Source organism: Magnolia sinica, chromosome 1 (assembly GCF_029962835.1).
Source record: "Magnolia sinica isolate HGM2019 chromosome 1, MsV1, whole genome shotgun sequence".
NCBI classification, from domain to species: domain Eukaryota; kingdom Viridiplantae; phylum Streptophyta; class Magnoliopsida; order Magnoliales; family Magnoliaceae; genus Magnolia; species Magnolia sinica.
In genome coordinates this window covers 125,839,423-125,849,821 of record NC_080573.1, presented here as the reverse complement: position 1 = coordinate 125,849,821, position 10,399 = coordinate 125,839,423, and positions in this window count along the sequence as shown.

Sequence of the window (10,399 nt, the reverse complement as noted above, 5' to 3'; positions counted from 1 at the left end):
ACTCTCTAATAATGCATGCATGATTTAATAATTCTCCTTTAAAAAATAATAATAATAAATATCCCCACTGGCTTCCTAGAGTGCATCTGAGAAGAGCCGTTATTAGAAACTCTGGCAGAGAGCCATTCTTAATATTCAAGCCTAAATAAACTGAAAACATGGTATGCATTTACAACAGCTATACTGCCCTGAATAACAGGACTACTGTGGATGAGTCATCAGCCCAGACTTATTAGATGATCCTGACCTCTGATTAACGATTTTTTTAAAAATGAATTTGAACTGTTACCTATTTTCCATTCTAACTGTCCGTTGGACGTCCAACAATCACTCAATTAAAATCATACAGTCCGTTCAATTTTCAAGCTATGATCCATCTATAGTGGGCCTCCCGATTTGAAAGGTTTAATTTTGGGTTATACACACGTGCCATGGACAATTTTTGTGTACATGAGTAGGAGGTTCAAACTCTGCCAGTGTATCAGAATTTTTCTCATAGAGTAAGGTAGTGAGGCCCATTGATGATGAATGGACCCTTTGTGATAAAAGCAACCAACAAAAGCAAGTAAATATTCCAGGTGACATGATTACATAACACAAGAAAAGTAAGGAAGCAATGGAGAGTTGGGCGTCAAAAGAAGATTCAATGACTTTTTAAGAACTAGGAAACAATCCATGATAGGGATTTCAATGCTGAGAATCACTGTCATGGAATAATTTAATTAGAATAATTAAGAATTTTTTATTGAATCAAATTAAAATTGTTAGAGATTTCCTTTATTAGAATTATAATATTTGAAGAACTAAGAAATAAAGAAGCATCTTCCATGTAAAAGCTAGTTATTACTTACATGACATGAAAAAACTCTCTTTTTATTTTTTTAATAAAATAGTTTTTATACGATAGTTTTATTTTTTTTTATAAACATTTTTTAAAATATTGTTTCCTATGTTTTTATGAATCTTAAGATCCTACTCTCCATTATTTTATTTATGTCATTTCCTACTATGCAAATACCATGAGATTATGTTCATCAAATCTCAAGCCATGTTTGGTCATCTAATCTGTTTTTAAGATTAGCTTTAGGGAGTATTTGGTTTTCTAATTAAAATTGTAAATGGTTAATGTTCATGTAGTTTACCGATTAGTCTTCTTTGAACCTTCGAATGCATGCACAAGAAACAGACAAAGGAGACCCTGACTTAAATAGGGGACCCTCCGATGCCAAAGTTAGGGCAAGAAATATAGATCTAATTAAAGGTTGGGTTTAAGGCTTAAAATTATGTGTACCTTTCATCTTTAGAGGCACTCCTTTTTAAAGATGAGGAGAGGCAGTAGCATAGGAGGGATCTCCTTACTTAGTAGGGGTATCTTGTAATAGGATTCAACTCCTAGTATAAGTTGTGATGGCCTCCTTATATTCTCGGCTGAGATCTTGGGCAGATCCATGCTACAGTAGATTTTTTAGATCTTTAGCCAAGATCTTGAAAAGATGTGGTCGGGATCAGGCCGGAATCAAAAGGTGGGTTGTGCTAACTTGGGAGTATGCCAACTTGGAATTATGCCGATCTGACTCTTTTGGCTAGCGATAAGTATTTCTGTCTCAGCAATGATCTTGTTTGGTATTTGGCGATCAGATGTTGCCTCTTTCAGTCATATCAGTTTACTGACCGACTTGGATAAGCACAAGAAGTTCCAACCTAACCTTATCTCGTAGGTCGATCCATTTTTCTCATAAGAGCTAGAAATGAATAATAATTACTTTTGTAAAACAGTGTAGTGATATTACTTACCTTTGATTGTAATGATTAGTTAACTATCATTTTTAATTTCATCTAAAAAAATTATAAAAGTTTTAAAATACTATAAAAATATATTGATTATAATTTTTATTACTTATTTCATCTATAAATATATTTAACTCACGATTTAGAGCCACAATTGCTACAATTTTTGTTTAAACAAAATTTTTAGGCAGCCACATTAGTGCTATGGAGAGGGAAATGATCACCAATGAGACTTTCTATGCTTACAACACGTCACTTGTGCAGAACATCTAAAACGTGCAAAGGTGGACCACAACACAATGATCATCTGGGGTGAGAAGTGTACATTCTACTAATTAGATGGGCAATGCCAGTATCATTGAGTCAAATAATTGGTTTTCTATCAATTTTGACAGTGTAGCTGACTTTGTGAGTAGACCATCCTGGTTTTCAATGCACGTGATTTTTACGGTGGGGCCTACCTTTTGCATGGCTTAGATTTTCTACATAACAGATACTTTGAAGGAAAAGAAAGCTTATAAGGTGGAAGTTCAGGTACAATCCTTGCATGTGAACATTTCTTGCTTTGCTAGTACAAAATTCATTTCTTACTGGAAAGGTCGCGGAGGTTCCCGACAAAAGTGGTATGAAACCCTGAAGAGTGGTTAAGAATGAAAAAACAGCAACAGTCCACTCTCGATTACAAAATTCCAAATGCATATGATCTCTTTGATCTTCAAACTGAGAGATTTCATGGAATACTACATCTACGGTCATGCTACAGTCCAGGGTTTGATTTAAACAGATCAATGGTCTGGATTGCTGAACACCAGTGTCCACATGGCACATTAGGCTGTGTGAAAAATTCTACGCCACCGTTGGATCCAGCCCCAAACATGCACTGGAACAAAATTCATTCTGACCCACTCATCCGGTGGGCCACGCAGGTTCGTTGGTTATCGACCACCGGTCATCTTTTTCCTATCCGTCCATTTTTTTAGAACGCTTGGCTCAGCTGACTCGACCGTCCTAGTTTCCGCGCGAGGGTGTTTCTGGTTCCTCCCACATGCATAACATCGGTAATTCATCGGCGATTTTTTGCGACTATGCGGCAAACGAATTTGCATGATCCAGATCAGTGATCTAATGTGAGACCACTGTCGAGATGAATGGCCTGAACATACTTTTTTGGTATGATCTTAACCGTCCGATGTGTGTCCTTGCATGTACAGAAAAGTGATTTCATTTGATATGGGATGGTAGTGCTCTGGATAAGGTATATTGGATGATCCTAGCCATTTGATTGGGTCCTTGTTGCTATTTCAAAGCAAACAAGATTGCCTACTAGTTGTGATTTTCGAAACATAAACCATTCATCATAGGACCCACTTAGATGAACGGACCTGATTGATAATACATTAACCTGCCATGTGTACTTTGGTAGTTGGCTCTACTACATTCCCGAGACGCTCGCGCCTACCGTATCAGCTCTTGGTGGCCGCGTAGCTTCGTACTCTGTTTACCTGATTGGAAGTTTTTTTTTTTTTTTTTTAAAACACACGCACACACACCTTATTGGAAGTTTGCTAGTAAGGCTCTCGCTCGGAACTCGCCCAATCAGCTCCCATTTTGCCCCACCAGGTGATGATCTACACCGTTCATGTAGAAGCTCCTATAATATATCGTTTATATGAAAAGAATCTCATTGATGAAAGATCGCCTCCATTCATGTAAAGGTGAGTTAAAAATGTTTTTTGGGACGTTGCTTCTATGTCACCTTTTATGGATAGTGAGATCTATAATATATGAGAGTTTTTAGAAGTAAACCATCCAAGAAGGGTATTTTCAGGTGAACGGTCTAGATCATTACTTTCTTGGGCAAATACAGCGATCCTCTTGGCGAGAGTACTGCGAAGGTTGAAACACGAAGAAAATGCGGTGCGGGTGTGTACGTGGGCGCTCCACACGACGCAATTGTTTGATTGCCTGATAATGTCGGCATGAATAACGGCACGAGAAAAAGCCGACCGCATCGAGCCGTCTCACAGGCCTAGACGGATATCCGCTGGGGCGACCGGAAACCCAGGCCCAAACGGGTACCCGCACCTGCCCGCAACCCAACCATGCCATATAATTCAATTATATATATATATATATATATATATATATATATATATATATATATATATATATATATATATTCCCAATTAAAACTGGTTAAATAATATAATATAAATATTAAAGTTGCTGCACATGTACTTTTTCTTCACTTATATTTAAAAGTATTTGAATTTCAAGTTTTCTTCCAAAACTTTGTTTGTAAAAGTGAATGTTTTTGAAAATCTCTACTTGGAGAGAGAAACCTAGAAATGCTTATAAGCTTTAAGTTTTCTAATATTCTTATTTGGAGTGTCTAGAGAAGAATGCTAATTTGGTATGTACGAAGTGTTGGAATGCACACTAAAGGTGTAGTGAGGTTATAAAGGTGCAAGTGATGCGCTTTGTATTTTGTACGTATGCATTGTATCAAAAGTGGTGGACATCATAATCTAGTGTGACTAGGCTAAGTAATTGCTAAATCGGGCATAACAAGTAAGTCCATTATAAGAATGATTGTTTTAGTGATCGTCCGATAGAAATTAGTCATTACAAAATTTATTGGCAAAAAAGATTAGTACGTCGATTGGCCAATAGAATTTGATCGTTGCATCGTTCTATTGTGAGAAATTGTTGGTTTAGTTAATTGGTTGATTAGTTCGGCTAATCTAAGTTAAGTCACTTTTTTTCATTGGAAATAAATAAAATATTATCCGTTTGAATAGCTACAATAATAACTGTCCAGAAATGCATTTTTGTGAAAACGCCCAACCTTCCATTCTCTATAATACCTAATGAAAAATGAATGATTAAATATACCTTGCATTGCTCTTTCTAGGTATTAAAATCATTAGTTTTTATTCTCTATCGTTTTCTATATGCAAGCACCCGAAGTGGGTTGTCTGTTTAAAAACATAGTCAGATAGAATTGTGCAACAGTGTACTAGAGTTCCTATCGTGATTTATTCATGGTTGTTGTACACAAAATCATTAAAAAAATTTGTACCCTAAAAATGGTTCATTAGTAATTTGACGGTGATCTCATAATCATGAGAAATGACGAATAACACTTTAAGGAAATAATGTAGGGATGAACGTGATGAGGTTGATTACTGTATTCCTCAAGGATAACTACTTCGAATCCACGAAACTTCTTTGGACTCCTCACAAAGACTTCTTGAATTCACGAGGAAAAAGTAAGAAAATATAAATAATATTCATGAAAATTCATAAATTGATTGATTGTCGAAATAAACAAGTCTTGGAAATTAAAATAAGCTTTCAATAGGAATGTCAAACCTTGGAAGAAGTTTCAGAATTAAACTACAAATAAAATTTCCTAAAATTCGTAACTTACTATAAATATTAAATTTACTATTTATATTAAGTATCCTATGTAGCTTAACCATATTATTCTCCTAATTTTTCCAAACACTTTTCATGTTGGACACAACTCATAAAGCCCAACGGATGAAAAGTTACAATCAAACCAAAACTTATTAAAAATAGTAAAAACGGAAATAAACATGGAATTCTATTGTCGATTTGATGGAATCTCGCTAATTTGTCATGGGTAACTCAGCATAGCCAGGTTGATTGGCTAACTTATCTTGTCCTACCCCAAAATCATATATGATAAGTTAAGTAACTCATTCCACTCTGCGAGATATGCCTATTTTAAGGTTACGACGGACTTGATGACTTCCACCTCCAATCAAGCCTCCTCTGATCCATCTTGGACATGAAAGTGTCCGCGACCTACTCTACATTAGAAAAGCATATATAATACATGCTTCAAACCTAGTTTCACCATATTTTTCTCCAACAATACACACATACACACACACACACAATTAATTTATAGTTTTTTTTTTTTTTTTACACACACTCACACCAAAGTGGGATTTCACGCCAATGAATACATGAACCCATGATCTCGTGTTAAAACTCTTATGACTAAGGACCCCAACTCATTTATAGTTAGTACCTAATTACCATTTAGTTAATCATTTTTTGAAAACAATGAACTCATACTCAACTCTGTTGACCAAAGAGTCGGGGGTATTAATAAATAAAGAATTAAAAGTAAAAACGAAACGTGAGAGACTATTAACAAAGGAACAAAAAACTCATTTACTTTATATATTGATTGACCTTTATTTATCAATTCTTTTACTTAGATTAACTTAGGTAGAGGTTTTCAACAATGCATTTGTTCATATGAGTAAATGTAAAACTTGGCATATATGACTAAACTGTAGTGTGAAACAACTAAGCTTTAGGCCAATTTGAGTTTGCTAGTTGACTCACTAAGTTTTCAAACAATCTTTTGGACGATTTACATTTTTAATTCACAAAGACATAAAATCCAATGATTGTTCCTATGCAATATTGGAGGATAAGCTTATTCTACAATGCTTATCATGTAGAGTCTCGTATGTTTTTGTAATATACATGCCATCCAACCCATTCAATAGGATCACCCCACCATAAAAGTGGATCCAAAGTTTAGGCTGATTTAATCATCATGTGATCCACCTAAAATTTTCAAAGGTAATTAAGATGTTGTCTGTTGTTTGGATTTTTAGGGCATCCCATCATCATGACTAAGTTCATTGAATGTAAGAGTTGAAAAGTGCACACGACACCAAGATTGCCCCAAACATAAAATGATTAGAAATGGAAGGACAAAAAAAAAAAAAGGAATGTTGATACTCTGTATATTATGTGAATTTATCATCATTACAAAATTTGGTACATTTTCGTGATGATATATATGGGTATGTGTACTTGATACATTTTTTTGTGGACTTTTTCTCTTTTCGTTGCTACTTTTTTGGAAAAAGAAGTTCACCCCTTGGGAGGGGAACGGCAATTGAAAACAGTTTCTAATAACCTATATGCTAAGAAGTAAAAGGAAAAATCAGCCAAAGGAGCTTGCATCCTATTAGCTAGCTAGTTGGGGCAATAACTTATCAAAGCAATGATTAACAACTAATTCAATATGATGATTGGCCACACTAGGACTGAAACATGGCCTAAACTCCTTTGAGAGGCAGCAGTGGAAAATTTTCCACAATGGGTGAAAGCCTAACATAATTACAAATGGCTACCCAGTACCATAATGGGCTGGTATCCTATGCTTGGTATCACAAACCCTAATGAGTGTGAGTATGAACTTCCATTTCAATCCTTACATAGGTATGTGTACAATACTCATTGGCAGTTATGGGCAAGGTCTATATTCAATGAATCCAACCCATTGCCACCCTACCTTTGAGGGGTTTTGACCGAAAATCCAGAACGTATTAAAGCCTTGTTCAAATAGATTACCCTTGCTCGGACCCAGCTCCCTCTACCTTGACATAGCAGTATGTTTGAAAGTTGTTCAGTCGAATGCATACCGGTCATCTTTAGCTGTAAATTGTCATCCAATCAAATCTTGCCAGGTTATGGGTGAAGGGAATTCGTCCATGTGAGGGTAGTACGCAACTACTGTCCCATTTAAACCGAGTCAGAATTGATTAGTTTACACCTAGTTTATCAACAGCCAGCCTACCGTTCACAACAAGCATTTAAAATTCTTGTATTGAAAATTTGGTAAATTTCAAAATTTTAGACAGATTTTAGGATTTGGCTGATTTTTTCTCCCTAATCTATCTTAGTGGCAACCAAACATTCCTAACCATCCAATTGCTTTCATGCAAAGACTACGAAAATTATAGCTTACATTCTCATCCACGTGGAGAAGTCTACTACTTGGATGGTTAGGATTTTTCACATCGAAGTGAATTTAAGAGCATGGTTCATCCATCATGGCACATAGCGAATGAATAGTCTAGACCACTAAGGTATCACATGAAGCTCGATTAACCAAAGAACGATTTGGGTTCTGCCCATAAGATCCCAGCCTTTGATAACCCAAACCATAGTCAGTACATTTTAAATAATTTGATGATAGCAAATGGGATCAATTCATTCAGGTCCAAAGATGAAAGAGAATAAAATGTCATTCATTTATAAAAGTAACCATCATTTTTGTTTTGAAGAAGAGGTTTGCTACAATATGTTGTGTACTACTATTAGCATGAATACTTGGTTATTTCTCTCTTTCTGTTAAGTGATCTAGAAGAAATACTCTTCATTCACCATATTTTGAATTTTCATGTTGAAATTCAAATTGAGAGTTCATTATATTATGAATACAATTTGCATTTTTTTTTTAAATTTTTTGCACTTGTTGAAACTATCTTTAAAAAGGGCAATAAATCTGTCGTCTGAAATTGGCTACTCAAGACAAACTTTGAACTCAATGAATTTGATTGTCTCATTATCTTTTTCTTCTATCCTCTGTTGCGTATTATCTTGCTCTTTTTCCAACACATGATTTGATAGAATAATGGCTCAAAATTGAAATGCGAAAACTATAACTCATCTCTACACCGCAAGAGCAAATATCAAATTGGTTGTGTATCAACCATCATGCTCTTCTAGGGCATAAAATATTTACATGGAAGGGAAAAAATAGAAGAAGAAGAAGAAGAGAAAAAAAAAAGGTTTGACCAACTCTCACTACCAAATTACCTATGTGCCCTTAGCTTTGGACAGTCCATCAACTGTAATCGGGGTTTACCTGTGTTTTCACACTATAATATAATCCTTTTCAAACCTCCGTTTTCTTTCCTTACTTTCTTCTTCTTCTTTTTTTTCTCTTTTTAAATTCCTTTTATCCCAAAAAAGCAAAATTTAGAATTTTTCTTTCTCAAAATAATCCATCGGATAAGGCTTTTCATTTAATGAGCCATGCCCCCAACATCTCATCCGTTCTTTCCACGGACTTGCCTAGAAATGGACAGTTTAGCCCACGTTTCATTTCAACGCGAAAAATCAACCGATCATTGCCAACGGCCCCACATAAATATAGAATGTCTTGAAACCTCCTTAATTGGAGACTCCAAACCGTTGATGCCGCATTTTCCTTCTTCTTCGGCCGTCTATTAATATGCCCCAGTCCAACAGTCAAGACTTTAAAGATATTCAAGGTGGGGCCCACGAGATAATATATGTGGATTTTGAAACTAAGTGCTAAGGGTTGCACCTCATCAAAGTCGATATTTGAGAACGACTTATCATAATTTCTTCCGTGATTGCAGGATTTATGTGATAAGCAGCTCCATCTTTCCACATATACAGAGGCTTTCAGTCTGACAAATGGGGTCCGTTTTTCCATAATCTAGAGCATTGGACCGTTCAGATCCACCGTGGATGTAACAAGCCCCAAAAATCCCCCGGACTTGAAGATCACAGCTTCCAGTATCAGGACCACTTTTCAGTTGAATATGGGCCGTTATTGTAATCTATTCTAAAACTTCTATCTTCAGGCCACAAATCACAAGCTTAAGATTTTTTTGTTTTAAACATATAGTAAAACTCTGATAGGCAGTCTATCCACGGTGGGATGCAACAGACCAATGGTCTGGATTACACCTAATTGCTTCAAAGAATTAAAAAACCATGTGACAGCCCGAATAGCATAGGATTAGAACGCATATATAGCCGGTTAATATCATTGGACCATTGAGCATGTGGGCCCGGCTGACCTATAAGGGGTTGATAGTAGGCTCGCTTAATGCGCCGTTTGTACGGCGTACACACAGCGCGGTGGGCCCCACGTAAGCGGAAGCGTATTGGCTGGTGTACCACACACCAGCTATATAGCTAATGTACTGATGTAAGCAAGTTGTGTGGGTCCCATCATGAGGCATGTCTTATATCCAAATCTTACATTCATTTTAACGGCCCGTATTAAAGCTTGAGATGAAAAAATAAGCCAAATTTAAAGATAAACTGGATCGCACTGTAAAATGCAGAGAGGGAATGGACATCTACTGTTAAAACCCTTCTGGAGTTTTATAAGTTTTGGATAAACATGAGATTTGTTTTTCTTATTCGTACATGTACTTTTGGCATTATCAACTTATTGGGTGAAAATGAACATTACGGTAGACGTAATAAATTTTTTAAAAGTAAAAATTATTATCGCCGCTGCTATTTTTGTTGTGGCTCTTTTGCGCTTTGGATATGATTTAATTCTTGTTTTCTTTAAATGCTCTAAACTGATCGGTAAAAATTGACTCGCGGTGTGATATAATAAATTAATCATTGTAGGCTCATGTAACTTTAATCTTCTTTGAACCGTTCGTACAACTCGGAGCTCGAAGAGCATCGGCGGTCGTCATCGCACGACAGTTATCTACACCGTCCAATCCGCTTCCCACGTCAGCAAGTGTATAAGTAAGTGAGGCGGTTTGGTTGGCGATCCCACATCAGCCAGCTGTGGACCCCACAATGATCTATCTGTTTTATCTATACCGTCCATCCATTTTGCTAGCTCACGTTACAACATGAACCTTAAATTGAAGCGTATCCAAAGCTCAAGTAGACAACACCGTATAAAACAGTGGAGACAATGACATCCACCGTCAAAGCCTTCCTAACGCCACATCGAAGCCGTTGATAAGGCCACATAGACACA